A 20,105-nucleotide genomic window follows, 5' to 3' on the forward strand; every position below is an offset into this window, starting at 1 on the left:
GTTTTTAATCAAATATAGATGAAATAATTTCATTACTGTGTGAACAAAATCTAATTCATTAGTGGAGATAAGAGGGCTTCAGAATTGGCTTTCAGATCCAATTAAATGTTCCGCTTTTTGTGCCATGTTTAATTCATAGTTGTGGGGGTTGCTTCTTTGTTGCATGGTAAACTATAATTTGCAAATTTCAAGTCATATGACAGTAGGCCTTTCGGTCATAAATTTCACATGCATGATGTAAGTGCACGTTCATGCAAATTCAGTAATGGACTTTTCATTCAGTCATTTCAGCACACTAATATGTGTTAGCAAATACGATTCAGCAGTAATGGATGCCATTATTTTTCGCCGGGCAATAAATCACTGACTCAAATGATTTATTTGCCAAGTTTGTGATGCATTTTGCCACTTACCAACAACCTACAGCAAACTAACAAGAGGGGGCGCCAGTAAAACAAACTAGTTGAATGGGTACATATCTACGATTCAGTATTATGACTCCCATTACGAGGTTACAAAAAGATGCATCTGTGTAATTTGAACCAATTCAGAAGCACAAGCAACAACTGTTTTCATATTTGTTGAGCATAAATATGCATTTACAAGACTATAGGGTTGGTAGTTTTGTTTACGTATGTTATATGAATGTACATAAAAGACCCCTGCCAATGGTACTGATGTGTTACTGTACATGGATGTCATTGCAGGTCTAGGCCCATGCCTTTCCAGGATCCATTTCAGCATTAGGCTGTATCACTGAGAGGATAGCTGTGTTCTGACCGTCAGGCAGGTGTCATTACTGCACTTCATTTGCAAGGTAAGTGACTATGGGCTGTGACAGTGGTGGAATTAGTAATGCGCTCCCGCTGTCATTTTTATCAACAGGGCCTGCAGGGAGGACGTGATAAAATGGATATTCCTCCCTCTGCATTAATACCCTCTGCCCCACTTTCAATTCCATTTACTTACCCGAGCACAGAATGAGGAATTTTACTATCGATTGCCAAGAGGAGAGGCAGATTCTAGATTCAGATTTTAGTGCTGGAAAACCTCACATCTGCTGGATTAGAGGATGTATATGGAAAATAATATCTTTCATCTTATTGCTGTTTTTTTTCTCGTCATGTTATTATGTTGCAGAGGATTGTGTTGAGTAGTTAGATTCAGTTTGTCCATGAATGTAAAATTAAGCAAAGGAATCTCATTATGCACACTGGAAGCGATTCCGTTGTCTCGTATTATTGGACAGACTGGGGTTAGTTGTAAAACTTCACACATTTCTTAGGATAGAGGTATACACGTTGTCACATCTAGACCTCCAATTTAACTGTTCAAAAATGTAGCATTAATGCAAGCATGCATTAAATTGAGTTCAAATTCAAAAGCGACAGGAAAGACATTTATAATGTTACAATTTATATTATTTATTTATCTAATATATAATTATTTATATATTAGAATTAAATGCTGTTGTTTTGAACTTTCTGTTAATCAAAGAATCCTAAAAAAATATCATGGCTTTCACAAATATTTTGAACACAATTATATATATTAAACACAAAACAATTATTTTGTAATATCATTTTACGGTATTACTGTATTTTTACTGTATTATCAATCAATCAAATTTTACTGTAAAGGATTTACTGTAATTATTGTAATTTAAACCCAACATACAAAATAACTGCCATTTAAAAAAAACCATACATTTATGTAATTGAATCCTTGTAGCAACTAGCCCCAGCCTCTCGTGTGTGTTTGGTGATTGTCATCACAACAGAGTGATGCTACTATAGTTGAGCATTAAAGTCCAGTGATGCTGTTTAGCAGACACAGCTGCAGTTTACAAGCTGGGTGGGGGAAGCAAATCAATAGCCATTGACCTTACGGTTCCTTTTCCGCTGGAGCGACTGACCACAGAACAGCACAAGCTATTTCACACTACTCTTGCGTTTAATACAGCCGTGCTTCATTCGTTAATAGGAAATCATCATTTATGAATCAAAGCAAGGAATTAAAAGCTTTGTCTAAATCAAATAATGTGCACTCTAATTTCCACTCGTGAAGCGTGTTTGTAACAAGATTAATCCGGAATAAGTGGAAATCTGTAACGTGCACCGTGCCACAGTGAGGTTCGCATCAGAGCGCAGTTATAAATGAATGAAATGGTGAAAAGCACTGATTAAATATGCATGCGATGTGGAGATAGATAGATGGGAGGTCAAACTCCTGACTACTTACTTACCATTCAATTATTCATGGCAAAATGTTAAAATACATCGCCGGCCGTATTTACCTGCACTTGGATTTGACAGCGTCTGTGAACACCGTCCGCCCAGACTGGGACTGGAGCATCAGCTGCGGACAGAGCTGTGGATGAAACGCTTTGGGGATTTGAACTGGAGACCCCGGTCTCATAACTCTCTGCCATACGCACGGCAATATTCAACATTTATGAGGTTATGATTTATGAGCTGGCAACCGCACAGGTCACTCTTGTTTCTTCAGAAGCATCAGAGGAGTGTGGCGTTTTCACGATGTGAGTCTAGAGGCCTCGCAGGAAGCAAAACACCAGATTATTCTCTGGTTTATTCTCTCATTTTGGACCCGCGTTCATAAGTATAGTACCCCCAGAAATGAATCATCACGTTCCAAACCCATATTGACTTTCTATCTCCTGTAAGGAAAGTTACAGGTGAATTTTTGAGGAATATCCTGGTCACACTCAGTTCGGTTACTATTCACCGAAAATGCTGTCTTTAATAATATCTCCGTGCTTTCATCCACAGGTGTTGCAATGCTTACTTTTTTTATTAAATATATTTATAATATAACATATATAAATACAAACATACACATGTAAATACAAGTATTTTCAAAATATATATGTGTGTTTATTTTGGATGAGATTAATTGTGAACATAGTAAATCTCAAGTATAATAAATCTCTTTTATAATAAGAGTTGTAAATGATACAAGAACTGTTAATGTTACGAAAGCTGCCCCTTTAATCGGCCAGTGTAAAATACTTAATTGGAACACAAAAAATCTAATAAGAAAATTCCACTTGTCTGAGTTCCAACAGAAGTACAACAGACCTGAGTTGTGACAAAAGTGCACCTTGTACATTCTTAATGGATCTGAAATGTATGCATGATTTAGTGCCTGCAGGCATTACTATTTCAGGCACAACAACTGACGCTCGGAGTCCCTGTGGAGAGCCTGTTCATCCTGCATGAGATTCTTCTGTAAAAAAAAAAATATTAGAGTTGGAAAAAAAATACAAATCTTAAGCTTTTGCAAGAATCAGATCAACCAAAAAGACAATGTTCAGCAATTAGCGGTATTATCACGGCAGCGGTGTGACAGTCAGCGTGGATATCCAGAGAGAACTGTAGGTGTCACTCCTGACATAGAATGGGGCCGGGGCCGTTCAGTCAGAGCTGTCATTCCGAGTCAGTGAGCTCTGTCTTGCTGAAGAGGGCCCCAGTCAGATGTTCACTATGCATGCTGCATTGTCTGCTTGCCTGTTCGATAGGGCTGGCAGCAAAAGGTGACATCTGGTGACTAATGTGCTCCCATGTTCCCCCTCTTCTCTGGGCGGCAGATGCTCTGCACAGGCAGATAGGAAGAGGGGGTGGGGGAGCGGGGGGAGCCTGAGATGGACAGGCAGAGGAACGCGTGTGTGTAATAAATGCAGGCTTTTGTAGTGCTTTTTTGCAGCTGATCTGTTGGTGGCTGGTGAAGAAAGAGAGGAAACAAACAATTAGCACGTTGAGCACTGGTAGATCTAAAACTGGTTCAGATATTTTGGATGACAAGTTATTTATAGCTAAAGCCAAAACAGTAATAATAAATAGACTTCTTAAAATCAGTATTTGATGAAAATGTCTTGCTTTGACAAATCTGCTATAATGAAACAATTAGAATGTGAAAAGGTTATTTCTTTAAAAAGCATTGTTAATAATTGTCTTTTTATTTTGACGTTTAAATATCTAAACAACCTTAAAACTTGATTTATTTGCTTAAGAGGCACAGTTTTGGTAGATCATTTATATCTTGCAAAAAAACAAAAAAAAATTTCAGTATTTATTTTTTTTGGTTTAGTTCTCTTGAGCTGCCTGGATATTTTATTTTTATTTTTATTTTATTTTATTTTATTTTATTTTATTTTATTTTATTTTATTTTATTCATATAGAATTATTTCACTGCTGACATTAAGCTTTTTTTTTTTACCAGATATTTTATACAAACAATGTTATATTTGATTTAATTGATTTCATTTGATTTCATTTAATTAGATTTTATTTATGATTTATCCTAAATATTTTTCATTGACATTTTTTAACTAGATATGCTATATTATTTTATACAACTAATTGATTATATTTGTTCTTATTTATTTACAAATATTACAACTCTCAACTCTTCTTATTATTTCATTTTGTCCAGACATTTAAATGATTTATTTGTATATTTTTCATGTATGTTTATTTTTACAATTATTTAATTTTAATGCAGTTCTTTGGAGCTTCCTTAATTTTTATGTCTCTTGGCTCTACTTTGCCGCGACCTCTCCAGGTTACGGCTCGGTCTTTAGGTTTAACGGCGTCTGGAGATTTTGTTTCAGCAAATCTTAAAGATAACACTTCCAGGGAGCTTCTTCAGCCCGGGTCCCTCCACTATACCGCATATTCCCATCACGCCATGTCACCCAGACAGCTGTGCTTAACCTCCCTCTGGCCTTTTTGCACAGCTGCAAGTGGGCTCTTTTACCCCTGTCTCACCCATGAGTGGGCCTGCGAAGGCGAGTACATGTGACAGAGGAGCGGACAGCTCCCATTCGGTTTCCTAACAGCCCTCGTTGTTTCTTCGCCACACAGAGACTCACAGCAGAAGTTCACACAATGCCACGCTGTGTCAGACCGGCAGACCAAAGCTGTGCTGTTTCTAGACAGCCTCCAGCGTAAAACAAACACGGAGCGACGGGAACGGACTGATGAAATGTCTCCGTTGTGACATTATATTTTCTCGAGGAGCCTTGCTTTTGTAAGATACGCGTCTGTCGTGGATTAAAGCGTGCAAAAATAGCATGTGTTCCACTCAGTATTGGTGATAGTCTCTCTTGTTGTCTACACAGGGGTGATTGAACTGCCTTTATGCTGATACGGCGATTCATACATTCCACAGGAAGAAGTTATTAAAAGCCTTTTCATTTTAAGCTATATTGCCCTGTCTTTCCAGAGAAAATACCCGTCCTCTTTGAGATGAAAAATCTGCAGAGAGAAAATGAATTGGCAGGTTGCTTCCCCCGGGGTCTCCTCTATCAGCTAGTGCAGTGGGTGACAAAATGCAGCGCATGTGTTCCCAATACAAACCTTATTCCATCTGTGGCCCTATCAGCCAGGAAATGACATATTTATCAGAGCAGTGTGGCCTCGCAGGCAGCAGAAAGCATAGAGGCTGCTGACTGTGAAATCTCCCAGAATTAACTGGGGCTGTCCTTTTCTCCCTCCACATTACTGTTCCCTGAGGGCCGTGGCGGTTCAAAGTATCCTGCGTCAAATTGCTTTCCTATTTGTTGTGCTGCATACAATTGATAACATTTGTTTTGACCGAATAAACGCGCTAAAATAATAAGCGTTTTCGTTTAAGCATGCAAAACTGCGCCGGACCAACTGGACCACTGTAATCTTTTGCTATCTGAATTATTTCATCAAACAAATGTGTAAGTAAGACGTGGAATGAAAAGTGTTGCAGGAATTGGCGAGATGAAAGATCTAGCACCGAGATTGAATAAACCATTAAACCATGCCAGGGACGAAACTGCATGCTATCAGTGCTCAAGCGTTTTAGAACAGCCTGAGGAAATTGTTTCTAATATTGTCACAGTTTCCATGTTTTTTTTTTTCTTCTCCAGGAAACTTATGCATGAGAGCCTAAAACAGAATACATGTATTTTTGGACCATGATGTTGTTAGACAGCAGCTAAATGGTTTAAAATTGTTGCATAACATTGCGTGGTATGATGAAATACTTATGCATTTATTTTAGTCAGAGAACTAAAAATCCTAATTAGAACCAAAAATAAATGAATAAATAAAGACCAATGCTATTTTAGTTTTAAGTGAGTTACATTTTTATTGTATTTTATTTGATCAAATTTAATCTTATTTTATTTTACTATATTTAATTTCATTAAATTTTATTTGATTTTTTACGTTATTAAAAAAACTGCATTATTTCTCCTGCATTGACTTGTGAATAATGCATCTCAGAAATCAATACAATAGCAGTTCAGTACAAAACCACTAATCCTAAATAATGGCTTAGTGATTCTTTCTTTTTTTTTTTTGTTATGTAAGTGGTAGAACGAGGTGGAGGTATGTAAACAGATGTGGTGTCAGTGTGGGGCACAGTGCCAGGGGTGTGTGCATGTGGCTTTCCTGTGTGATCAACAACTAACAGACCTTATACACATCTTACACACAGAGTCACACACGCCACAATGTCAGTCCAAGTTCATCGGTGACTATTATGTCAGTCCGTACCTGGTTCATTTCAGCCTGTGATTTAGCAGAATAAAACTAAAGACGACAATACAAACACACTCAAAAGCATTCTGAAAAGCAGGAAACTGCATTATTTTGATACACTCTTAAAAAACGCAGGTTCCAAAAACAATTAGATATATAAAATTCTTAGCGTGAAGAATATTTGAATTATCTAAAGAACGTTTTTCCGCTTTAAAGAACCTTTTGTGCAATGGGAAGTTTTCATGGATGTGAAAGATTCTTTATGGAACCTTCAATGCCATCAATGCTGATAAAAGACCTTTATCTGTAAGAGTTTGGTTTTCAAGGGCATTTAGATGGCTGATGGTTTTTGTGATGTTTGACATCTTTGGAAATTGCATATTACTGAAAAGCTGTCATCGCTTAATGCGTCTTCAGGGGCGACTGGCCACTAGTGAGCTGTACAGTGTATCTTAATCAGCCAAGAGTACAAAATGTACAGTATAGTCTGAATGCGACTCGTTTTCTTAGCTAACAATGGGAATCTGATTAAATAGACGTTAACTCGCAGAGCAAATTACATTATGTGAAAAAGCTGTATTTGTGTGTGGCTTGTTGAATAAATCACGTCTTTTCTCTTCGGTGCTATTAATCCATCAGTTCCCTTTAAGAATAAATGGCTAAAATGGGCAGTTTTCGATGCCTCTGCGTTTTCTCTCCTGTCAATCTTCTATATTTGTCCCGCAGGACTGTAAACAAGAGCATTCCACCCTTTAGTCACCGTAGAGCTGTAAAGTGCAGGTAGCAAGAAAACACATCCGATCACTATTAGCCGGGTAAAATCTTCTTCTGTGTAATTGCAATGTTCCACTTCAAAGCCTCTGACAGAAAGGCTGGTGTAGGAGTGAGATATCCTTAAAATAGCAATTAAAGAAGCTGAGGAATAATATGACCTCCGCTTCCCTGGGTCACAACACTGAAGAGACTGAGTATATTGAGATTCTCAGCTGTACCTTTCAGCCACAGTTCAGAGCTTTTATATCAACATCGCTGCTTCCCCGATTAACATTCTCTCGCTTAAAGGATTATTATGTCACAGCACGTCTCTATTTAGGCTCTTCATCATAAGTACGTATGGTAATGTGGCGGCGAGTTCATTTGATACATCCGGTACTCCGCTTCAAGCTACACTAAAATCACTTTATTTTAATGGATGTGCCAAGGATGCGATGATTAAATGCAAACTTTTCTAGTGAGGCCGGTGCTTTATTTTAATTCTAAAGTATGTGAAATATCGATTTGCAGTTGTCGTTGTGGTGAGGATTAACCTGGACGAGGGCGGGCAGGAAGTAGTTAAACTCACTCCTTGCCACATTTGTCACAGTAGCATGTATGATGCTCTCCGGGTTGGTGGCCTGATTTCCATTTCGGGATGAGTCTCTGTTTGCCTGCGCTGCCTAGTAACGGTCAGATCTGGAGTGTGATTTATGTAAATCGGCTGGCAGGGGCTCACGGGTCAGAAGCGATCTGTTGTGAGACCACTGCTGGGCAACTGCACGGCATAAACAGCAGGACAAGACTCTGCTATCAGAGTCTTCTGTGATAAAACATCAGGATTGAATATCTAGCACCTTCTAATTATGAATCATCATTCATTTGCATTCATTTTGAATTGATGATTGATGAATTTACAGTGGGTTATTTACATCGGTCATTTACAGAGGAATTTACAGAGAAAGTACAAAATCAAGTTAATTCATTTATTAGTGCTGCCAAACGATTAATCGGATACATAATAAAAGTTTTTGTTTGCATAATATATGTGTTTGTGCTGTGTACTGTCTTTATTATGTATTAAGTACAAACACATACGTGTGTATATACTGTATTTAGGAAAAATATCTTAATATGTGTATATTAAATATGTTTAGATAAAATCTCTATATATATGAAAGAAAATGAATATATAAATGCAAAAACATGTAAATAATTTCAAAATAGAGTGGTGTGGAAAAGTGTTGGCCCCCTTTCTGATTTTTTTTTTTTTTTTTTTTTTTTGCATGTTTGTCACAGTTTAATGTTTCAGATCATCAAACTAATTTACATATCAAAGATAACACAAGTAAACACAACATTCAGCTTTTATTATGAAGGGAAAACAAAATTCAACATGGTCTTTTGTGAAAAAGTGTTTGTGAGATCCTCAAAAGCTACACATTGTGTTGAGATCCAAAGAAATTCAGGGACAAATGAGAAAGAAAGTAATTGAGATCTGTCAGTCTGGAAAAGTTTATAAAGCTATTTCTAAAGCTTTGGGACTCCAGCGAACCACAGTGAGAGCCATTATCCACAAATGGCGAAAACATGGAACAGTGGTGACCCTTTCCGGGAGTGGCCGGTCAAACCGAAATTACCCCAAGAGCGCAGTGGTCACAAAACACCCCACAACAACATCCAAACAACCGCAGAACTCACTTGCCTCAGTTAAGGTCAGAGTTCATGACTTCACCATAAGAAAGAGCCTGGTCAAAAATGGCCTGAGTTCCAAGATGAAAACTGCTGCTGGGCAAAAAGAACATAAAGGCTCATCTCAGTTTTGCTAGAAAACATCTTAATGATCCCCAAGACTCTGTGGGCTGATGAGGCAAAAGTGCAACTTTTTGTAAGGTGTGTATTCCATTACATCTGGCATAAAAGTAACACAGCATTTCAGAAAAAGAACATTATACCAGCATTAAAATGTGGTGGTGGTAGTGTGATTGGGGCTGTTTTGCTGCTTGAGGACCTGGAAGAATTTCTGTGATAAATGTAACCATGAATTCTGCTGTCTACTCGTGAAGGACAAGGTTCGGACATCTGTTTATGACCTCAAGCTGAAGCAAACTTGGGTTCTGCAGCAGAACAAAGCTGCAAAACATACCTCAAGTCATAACAAAATGAAGACTTTGGAGTGGCCTAAAAAAAAAAGTCCTGACCAGAATATTTATACATGCAAAAAAAATACAAATTTGGGAGGGGGCCAACACTTTTTCACACCACTGTATATATATGGAGAGAGAGAGAGAAAGAGAGATTTATACACCATCTGAATGCTGAATGGCCAGGATAGGACAATATTTGGCTGAGATACAACTATTTGAAAATCTGGAGTCAGAGGGTGTATAATATCTAAATATTGAGAAAATTGCCTTTAAAGTTGTCCAAATGTCCTCATTGATGCATATTACAACTAATAAAAAAAAGTTAGGGGGAAATGGGTGGGACATTTTAAAAATATCTTAATGGAACATGATCTTTATTAAATATCCTAATTATGAAACAAAAATGTATAATTTTGACCCGTACAATATATATTTGACTATTACTGCAAATATACCTGTGCTACTTAACACTGGTTTGTGGTACACGGTCACATATTAGTGCTGTCAAATCGATTTAAACATGATTCAAGTTTGTTTACATAATATACAGAATGTATATGCACTGTGTATATTTATATTAAATATATGTATATATGTAGTATATATTAATTATGTTACACACACACACACACACATTTTATATATATATATATATATATATATATATATATATATATATATATACAAACATATGTGTGCGCCTGTGTACATGTATATACCATATATGTGTAGTTATATGTATATAAACAAATGTATATAGTTATATGTAAATATAAACACATAAATTATGTAAACACAAACTTTTATTTTAGATGCGATTAATCAGTCTGACAGCACTAATGTAATCACCACTTAATCACCTATTCCAAAATAAATCTCTATGGTGAATGAATTGTTCAAAAGCGGATACAGAATCACCATAAAAAATAGTAGTATATATGACACATTGCTCTGTATCTCTTCTTTGGGAGAAATGGAGCAAAATTTACATTGTTGCTCAGTGATATATTCCTTTCCACTGGACTGTTAACCACTGCAACTGGATCATAGAATTAAGAACTTGATCTCTCTGATTCAACAACAGACTCTACAGAATGATTCATTCACAAATCATGACATCAGACATGACTATATGAGCAATCAGCACAGACAACCAGAACTATACATTTCATAATAAAATGGTATTTTAGTTTTTTATCAGCTTTATTTTACACTTGTTTTGTCTTGATCTGATTGCTTAGTCAATATGATAGTGACTAAAGGCTAATGGTTAAATCTGAATCACAATCATCTTAAAGGGATAGTTTACCTATAAATAAAATATTCAGTAATTATTTGCTCACCCTTAAGTCGTCTATCCCTTTAAGGCATCTTTACACAGCTGTAATACAGCCAGACTGAATTATGCATGCTTTGACCCATCTCAGCCCAAAGTATACAATTGTAATTGCTGTGTAAATGCATTTATGCCACCTGTGAGCAGCATTAAACAGCTCTGTGTAACGACACCATTAGTCAAATGTGAATCATTTTGCGCATGTATTATGTATTAGGATACCTTCCCCAGGTATTTTGCTGTAAAACAACCAAGATGATCATTTTTATTCCCTCTAAGAGTTATTACATGTATTACCTCAGTATGATTGTTTTGCCACCATTGAGGAATAGACCATTCCTTGAGATGTACTGCCCCATCAATACAATGTACACCAGGGATGCAGCTCTGTGTTCATGTCAGTGACTTCAAAGAAGTCGCACACTATCTGAATGCATGTGGGTTTTGCCTTTGAGTGCAAATGTGTTTGCAGTTGGGTCTGAATTAGAGGAGTGCATTGTAGTGTTGATCAGAGTGCTGTCATAAGCTTCAAGCCATTCTTATCTCCTTTTTGCAGCATGGCTTACAGTGCCTTCATTTGGATCACCAGCAAAACAAAACCGGGCAAAACAGAAGCAGGAATTAGTCAGTTTTCTTTTTATCCCCTTGTGTTCAAAAATGCTAACATTTGACACGGCGAATAACTCTGAGAGGTTCAAAAGAAGCACGACATTCGCTAGTATTCTGTGCATTACCTTATTAGATTAACGATATCCAGAGCTCGACAGCGCAATCAAGAAAACTCACGCAGACTATTTTTTAAACAGAGGCAAAGAGTCATGAAATAATTAGAGCGGAGCTTGCCGGTCCCTCGCGACGGCCGATGCGACTGTTTTCGGGAAAAGCTCGATCTGAAACGACTCTTGCTTCAGTACCGGTGCAGATGGTCTCGGGGCCATGTGTGCCAATGGGAAATTTAATTGCGCTGCATTTAAAAGTATCTGTTTTAATAGCAGGGTTCTGGAGTTTCCCGCTGGCGCGTTTTAATTAGTTTGAATACATTAGGCTCCTGTTGGAGCTCTACCTGCCAGGATTGATCACCGGACTGGGACTACACAGGGGCCATTTGCATTCACACCCGTTGGCCCCATAGATTGAAGCAGTTACACACCCTGTGATACTTCTGCTTCTCTTTATCAGCGGCAGGTAAAAATGGAAACCTATCGCCTGATGGATTACAGCAGTTTTAAGGGTGTGAAAGTGTCTGAAAGCACGAAAATCACACACTGAGCCGTTTTCGGGAAAAGTGTGGAAAGGTTAAATCCGTTAGCACTGTATCCATGAAACCGCATGGCACATTTTTCTCGCTTTTTTTCTCTTTTTGTTTCTTATTATCCTGTCAGATTTATTGGTGTGATGATGTACCTTTTGTAGTAAATGTATCTTTAGCAGTTATTCTGTGATTGTGTACTTAGAGCAACGACAAAGAGATTCGATTTCATATAAGGCTGATGTATTTCTTTCAGCACACCGTGCACGCATATGCTGTTGATCATCGTGGTTACCTAATCCAGATGTTCCCTAAAACAGCTTTTTCCTCTTTCACAATCATAACTTGGGCGTAGAATATAATTCGATATAAGCAGAACAGCTACACCCTGATGGAGATCCGCAGCACCGCTGCTCAAAATCCCCCGGTTTCTTATCTCCGCCAGTGAAAAGTGCACTTACAGCTCCTCAGGACCCCGACTATGGCTGTATCAGTCAGCAAAAACAAGCTGACTTAGGTCTAATTTGTGTTATGAAAGAGAGAGAGCGAGAAAGTCTTAATTTAAAAAGTCCTGCATCATGAGCCCTCAGGCTCACACTGGCACAGACTTCATAGCCATCAGGACTGCAGAGGCAGAAATGCCGTGTTTTTCCCTGCTGCTTCAATATCATGATTTCCTGTGTGTCTCTGTAATGGAACCACAGGCTACTTTCAAGGAAGGGCTTCTATGCTGAAGAAAGTGTTTACTGCGATTGCAGGGTCCAGGCTTTATTGACTTTTTATTGACCGAGAAGTAGAATTGTAGAAGCAGTGTTTATTATTAAAGGTGCTATAAGTGAGGTGAACCAGAAAAAAATGAAATCATGACAACACTAATTATCCAATGGCACCGCTAGAATTTATAGATATCCTGGTTAGCATGACCTCATTAGCCCCTGCTGGCAGATGTTTTAACTACACCATCTGCCAACAATAATCATCCTTCCAGTTGACAGCCATTTGGATAAGAATTAAAATGTTCAGCAAGCATCATCTATATTTTGAATATATAATTTAAAGTTGTAATATTTAGTTTTATTATGGTAATATGCAATATTACCTAATTGGAATTATTTTAAATTAGTAATGTATAATAGGTCGAAATGTAATAGGCTGATTTGTAGATAGATAGATGCTTATGAAGCTAAATATTGCACTAACTTTGATTCATTTCGACTATAATTTTCCTGCTCTACCTGGAGAGCGTCCAAAATGATTGATGGGTAGAAAGCACATCAAAGTCTTCTGATTTGGCTAAACAAAGAATCTGACCACAGCCTGTCACATTTATTTTTGCAGTTTTTTATTTTAAGATATTTCAGGACACCTAATTCACTGATGTCTGTCAGATAAAGGGATATTTTCTGGGTAGCGTTCTATAAAAATCATTTATGACACCTATTTGTAGGAAAATTTGCCTTTTGAAAACCCTTTTGATATCGAATTTTTATTATACACGAGTAGGTAATTCTAAGTGGGCTTTAGTTCTATAAAACAGGTACTAATTTGACTTTTCATTTCATTTTCTACGTGGATTAATATAAAACTTTAGCTTTGCTCTTATCAATTTAACTGGTACGTCCAGATCAAATCAAATTGGACCCCGATGAACCGCTTTTCTCAATATCTTAAAGTCATATATGTACAGGTTTAAAAATTACATAAGGGTGAGTAAATGATCGTATACTGTAATGTCTATTCTATCTGTTTTAGTTAATTGTAGTTTTTAAGCACAAAGCATACTGTAATTCTACAGGTTGTACATCATGCTGAAAGAATTTTATATTGCTTCCCGTCTGCTTCAACATATTGGCTGCCCGATGATGAGTAGACATGATAAATTGAGATCTCGAGCTAGAATTTGAAATAAAACATACATAAAACCATGAGAAATACCTTCATTTATGATCAGACATCAATCAGTGTGCAGTAATGGAAAACAGACGTGAAAAATGTGGCAGGAATATTATTATTAACCCGTTGCCAAGGAGAGAAGTGAGTGTGTGAGATACTGAGCGTGTGTGTCCTGTAACAACCAGAGCCGTTCTGAGCTTACTAGTAAAAGCAGATGTTCACCTGAGACCCTGCCAAAGATATGTGATGTAACAGGTTGAGCTGTGAAGACCCTCCTTGAATCTCTTCCCACTAGTTCCCCACAGGCCTAGAGCTGTTCAGGGCCTCCAAACCTGAACAGACTGCAAGGAGGAGTTCTGACTACTCCATTCCATTCTAATACCGCCACATGACACACAGTTGCTGTGGAAACGTGTGTGGGGTACTGGGAAGGGCGCCCTGTGAGCTTTTTGGATGCTTAGAAGACCCATGTGCTCTTTTTAATGATGCCTTTTGTTCCACTTCCATTCGAGTAGTAATTTCTTATGCGTATTCTGAACATGTTTGAACATTAATGTTGAAAGCCATAATACACGTATACTTTAAACCAATGGCAGGCGACAGCTAATGCAAATTTGACTCAGTAGTTCATAATTTAGAGAAACACCATGTTGCGGGATCATTATTTCTAACTAATCTCGCAGTCATTCAGAGCCAAGGTATTTTTTTTTATAAATGAGGATGATACCAAACAACAGTATTACATGGCCCCTGGCAAAGCATGAATAAAAGAGTAAGTTTCACTGTGTGCATTTAAATTATTTCACAATCTGTTGTCTAATATTTCAACATAATTGTGTTATTTTGTGGAAAAAAGTCCAAAGCCTATTTTTGTGGCCAATTAAAAAAGATACGTCTGAGTTCCATTGCTTATATGACAATATTTTTTTGTAATCTAGTAATTTAGGTTTTTGTTAATTTATACATTTGTTTATTTTTAATGAATGCTTAATAAATTACACAAATGTTTCTTGATTCTCTTAATCTCACAAATGCTGCATTTATTTGATGTAAAATTCAATAAATATTATTAAAGTTAAAAGGAACACTTTTCACTTGATCATATTTTAAGATTACATTTGTTCTTCTGCTAGCATCTGCCGACCTGAAAGTGTTCAAATACTTTGTCGGGTATTTTGTTGTATTATAAAACAGACATCAGATAAGGAGAAAGTGCTACATAGGTCGTGTGGTTCTATATCGCTAATGTAAGTCTTTCTCTTGAAAGCCTGCGTCTCTGTTTCAGATCCTTGAAGTTATGGTAAAGGAACTGAAAGACTCGCAGAGCCCTGAGGGTGATTTGTTGTTAAGGAAACCAGGCAGGAGCGTGTTACGAGGCATCAGTTCACTCCGAACCGCCTGTCCTCTGCTGTGCGCTAGAAGAGCGGGTAATGGATCAGACCGGGGCCCAGGAGACCTCTGCCTGAATCAAACCGTTCAATACGTGCCAACACAGGCTCCTCTGCCTCCGAGCAGCAAACAGAGGAAAGAGCCGTAGACAGACACCTGATTTAAAGCTTCAGCTTTACACATATATACACTCACCCTCAGATGTATTAGCATATAACATAGACATATTCCTTTACTCGGAGAAGAAAAACTCACCATTGGAATGGCCTGATTGATTCGCCGTGTTTGTGTATAAGAGGTTGCTGTGCTAACATGGCTTTGTTCCTTAGCCACAGAGCTTTCGTATCCGTCACTGTCCCGTTAAGACTGCCTGCAAATTAGTCTCTGTCTGCTTTTCTTTCCAGGATGCAAAATAAAGGAGTTACGAATGATGAAGTGCAGATGTAAACAGAAGTGTGTTTGCCCTCTTTAGGACTAATTTAAGTCCTTGCTGAATTTGATTACCACTAAGTAGATTGATAACTCTTAGAATATCAGCGTGGTTGGCTAATCTACTTACAGACGCAGAGACACACTAAAAGCAGTTGTTTTGGACATGATGCTGAGAACACAATGTTTTAGCTAACATTACTTCTGGGATTGATGATCACAGTCCAAAAAAAAAAACCCGAAAGCATTGTGAAATACAGTAATCTGGGATACTGTGTAATGTGGGACACTTGAACTATACAAACTTCATTTATATAGTAGAATAATGGTATTCTAGCTGATTCATCTTGTAATGAAGGTTTGTTTGTTTTGTGGAGTGAAAAAATCACAGTAAAACGCAAAACGTAAGAAGATAAAAGAATGTCCCTGATTGCTATAATTCGATCTAAAAATTGTAATAAAGAATATTATTTCTAAGCAATATCATTTCCAAATAGTTTTGCTGCCACCGAAGTAGTAACTGTAGGAAAACAACTGAAATGTGAATTCTGTACCACATTAGGAAAAAAAGAATTCTTCGCTGAGTTCTTACAAGATCAGCATGAGTGAGTTATTTATATTTCAATATTGGTCCTAAAATCCAAGCTCAGCTTTACTGTTAGTCAGATGTAGCTCATTTCTTGCAAAAAATGGTGCTTCCTGTGCATACATACAATTATTGTAAACACTTCCACTATTTTGAAAAACTTCCAATGAGTAAAAGCAATTACTGCAGTTGCATTGTGGTACAGAATTACCATATGGTAACACGGTTCTTTTTTCTTGCTGATACAAAGTATCCATATGGCAATGTCCATATTTTCAAAACTTTCCGTAAAACTGTGTTTAAAAAAGAGTACATCTGTGAACAAGAGTACATCTATTCAGCTCCAAAACATTGCAGCAAAATATCCAGATGTAGGAGAAATAATAGCACCATTTGAAGAACCCTGCCACATGTGTCTTGTTCAAGAAAATAATTCTAGTGATAAAATGTCATGTGGCTTAAAAATTGTTCATCCAATGGTTTGAAGCCATAATAAAAAAAATCGTAATAATGTATTTGTTTATTACAAACAGCTTTTGGCTTAAAAAGATCGACTGGAATTGTGTGGATCGCTTATGATATTTGTATTTATTATTTTTTCAAATCAGCATTCACTGCAGAGGACCCAGTGGTCAGAAAGTGATGCAATGCAACATAACTCATTTGCACCTTGATGGCCTAAGGGTAAGTCAACTTTTTGAGTGAATTATTCCTACAATGTCCTACAATGAAATTTATTAAGAATGCAAAAGAAAATGTTGTAGCATATATTATATATAGGGTATATTAGACAGCTAAACCACATGTGTACTGGGTTCAGATCTTCTAAAGCAGCAAAAATGTAATTTTATGAAAGTGTTTTATTGCATATAATAAATATTCCAAAATACCATGTTCGATATGAATATGGTGAATATTTTGCAATATTTTTGCTATGCTGAATGTAATTGCACAATCAGGACCTGAAAATTATAGCAGAGAAATCTTTAAATGTCATTAGAATAAAATAAATAAAACTAAAACAATGAAATAAATAAATAAATGAAAATGGTGCTTAACCCCATGACACTCGTGTTCTCGTGAAAAGTTACAGTATCACAATGTTAATGAACAACAATATCTCGCATATATCATATATATCACTCTTAGAATCACTTGCACCAGTTTTGAACTTTCTGCAGCTTAAACGTGCCTGTGAATATGGATATTATTATCTGTTAGGAGACCAGGTCACTTCCAGAAGACCACTTTAAAAGTGGATAGAACGGCTGACATTTATCAAAAGGGCAGGAGCATTTCATACCATTAGGGCCTCTGGCTGTGTCTAGAGAGACTCAGCTAAACCAATCTAGAAACCAAATGTCATAGCAGCGTGCTCAGTCTATTCAACCTGTTTTAAAATCAAAGTGGTGAATGTACTTTGCTTTATATTGATACTAGCTTCCAGCATCTGAGCGGTGTGGACCTCCCTGTGTTTCTCCGAGGAGAACGTTCTTCCTGTGCCTTGAGGACGTCCTTGCCTGCTCTGATGGGCCTCAGCAGCTGTAATTCAGGTGATACATGTGCTACCCATGACCTGCCCTGCTTTCCTCCGTCTGTGCACCATTATTATTTGGAATCTTTAATTGCTCTAGACATTCATTTACCAAGTAAGGGTATCTTTTTCCCCAGTAAAATACTTGCTGTGTCAATTCTTGTATGTGGACAGATTTAGCCTTGAATGGGGCCTGGTTTCACTGTCGCAAGGGTCAAAGGTCACACTCAGCAAACATATGTCAACAGCTAAGCAACTGTGTATTCTAATCACCATTTTTATAGAATGTCCTATGACTCATGGGGACGCTTTCGATTTCTACACAAGGAAATTAATACTTTTATATAGCAAGGACTCATTAAATTGATCAAAAGTAAAAGTAAATACATTTGTAATGTTAAAAAAGACTTTTATTTATTAATCACAGAATCTTGGTTTTCAGAAAAATGTGCGGGGCCGTTTTGATAATGATAATTAATGTTTCTTGAACATCTAGTTAGCACATTAGAATGATTTATGAAGTATAACACGATACTGAAACTGAAGTAAAAATTTTGCTTTGCCATTACAGGCATAAACTACATTTAAAAATAGGAAATAGTTATTTTAAACTGTAATAATGTTTCATTAAATCAAATAAATACAGCCTTGGTGAGAAAAGGAGACTTTAAAAAAATCATATCAAGCTCAAACTGTTTACATATAACATTTGTTTGTTGAATTTAGACTTTTGCAAGTGAAAAAGAAGTAATTTCTTCATGACATTTATGTAAAATGTATAATATAATATCATATAAAATCATAATATAATATAATATAGATTAAATTGAACCAAATAAAATCTGTAATTTAAAAAAACATTAGGCTTAAAGTTAAAATTTAATAGCCGATTAAATAGATAATATGGGTTAATGTATAGGAAATACATTTTTTTTGGTTCATCACAAAATAAAAATGACATTATATTTGCCTCCAAAATTACATTTGCCTTCATGTCCTTTATGCATGACACTTAGGTTCAAAGCTTCTAGAAACTAATACAGAAAATAAAGGTTGAATGACACTGGAAGAGCTGACACGATGTGTGAGATATTAAAAACTTTCTATCTTTCATAATAAACTCAAGCGTGAACCTGATCGGCATTCTCAAGGAACCACATCACCTCTTTATCAAATGAACAAGTTTTAATAAGGATTTACAGCTCTTGAGGGTAGTTGTCCATTAAACTCAAACTGGAGAAAAAGGACAGGACATAAAATGATGGCGCCGGTTGCTTCTTGAAGCACCTCTTGCGAGGGGACGAAATACTACCCACTGCCTTGAGGATATTAAAAATGAAATACAGAGTCATTTGCCGCAGAGGGTCAGCCTATACTGATCTGTTTTTGATTAAAAACAAGGAGCTTAGAGGCTTTCCTGTTGCCCTGATAAGGCATCATGTCATACGTCTGATTTTAACCGTGGCCATACGGACAGTAGTAGTGAGCTTGGGATGTACCTTAATAATCTTCCATCTAAATGTGTGAGAAGTCTCTAAACCCTACAGCATCAGACACTGCTTTTAAGCTTACAGGTTTTGGCTTTGATGGATCTCTCTTACAAACCTCAATTTGGAAAATCTGTGCTCCTTCTCCCTTCTCACTCTCTCTTTCCAGCCTTGTACTTTTTCAGGCTGACTCAGAGGGTACGATATGGAGAATCCACTTTGCTTCTTAATACTTCTGTAAGCTTTTGGATGCAATGATATTTTCATAGTCCAAAGACAGAAAAGAACTCTTGACAAAATGCAATGAAGAAAAGCAATAGACTAGGATATATTACTCTCCAAATACACTACTGTGGATATCAGGAAGGGCTAAGCTGAAACTGACCTATATTTTAGCACTGTAAATGTTGAATTTTCTGCATGGATGACATCCACAAATGCTTGCGTGGAGGAATCACTCTTCACTTTTATTAGCCTCCTTCACAGAGTCATGTAGATGAGTCTAGACCAGCGTGGGCCATGGCAAATATAATATGTTCGTGCTGAGGCTACATGGGACAATTGTTCAAGTACATGAACTAGCTGGGCTATTAAACATTCTCCAGGTCAATAAACATTTATGATAAGAGCAGTTCCCTTTCAGAAAAACCTTATTTTACAGTCCCGGTATAGCTCAGCTTTTCTCGGCTGCATTGTGCTGAACACTTTAATCCATCCAGGAGGGACTTATTCTGGGCTGTGGGGGCCACTCTGTCCCTCTCTTTC

At 37.1% G+C, this 20,105-nt stretch overlaps 1 long non-coding RNA gene across 1 annotated transcript; it reads left to right on the top strand.

The window, feature by feature from the left end:
• The first annotated feature begins 705 nt into the window (after positions 1-705).
• Positions 706-17,852, top strand: LOC122356274. The gene is made up of 3 exons (XR_006252302.1): positions 706-817; positions 16,928-17,003; positions 17,760-17,852. It is a non-coding gene; the product is annotated as an uncharacterized LOC122356274 (long non-coding RNA).
• The last annotated feature ends 2,253 nt before the right edge of the window (positions 17,853-20,105 follow it).

The sequence above is a fragment of the Puntigrus tetrazona genome, chromosome 13 (genome assembly GCF_018831695.1).
Source record: "Puntigrus tetrazona isolate hp1 chromosome 13, ASM1883169v1, whole genome shotgun sequence".
In the NCBI taxonomy this organism is placed as follows: Eukaryota; Metazoa; Chordata; class Actinopteri; order Cypriniformes; family Cyprinidae; genus Puntigrus; species Puntigrus tetrazona.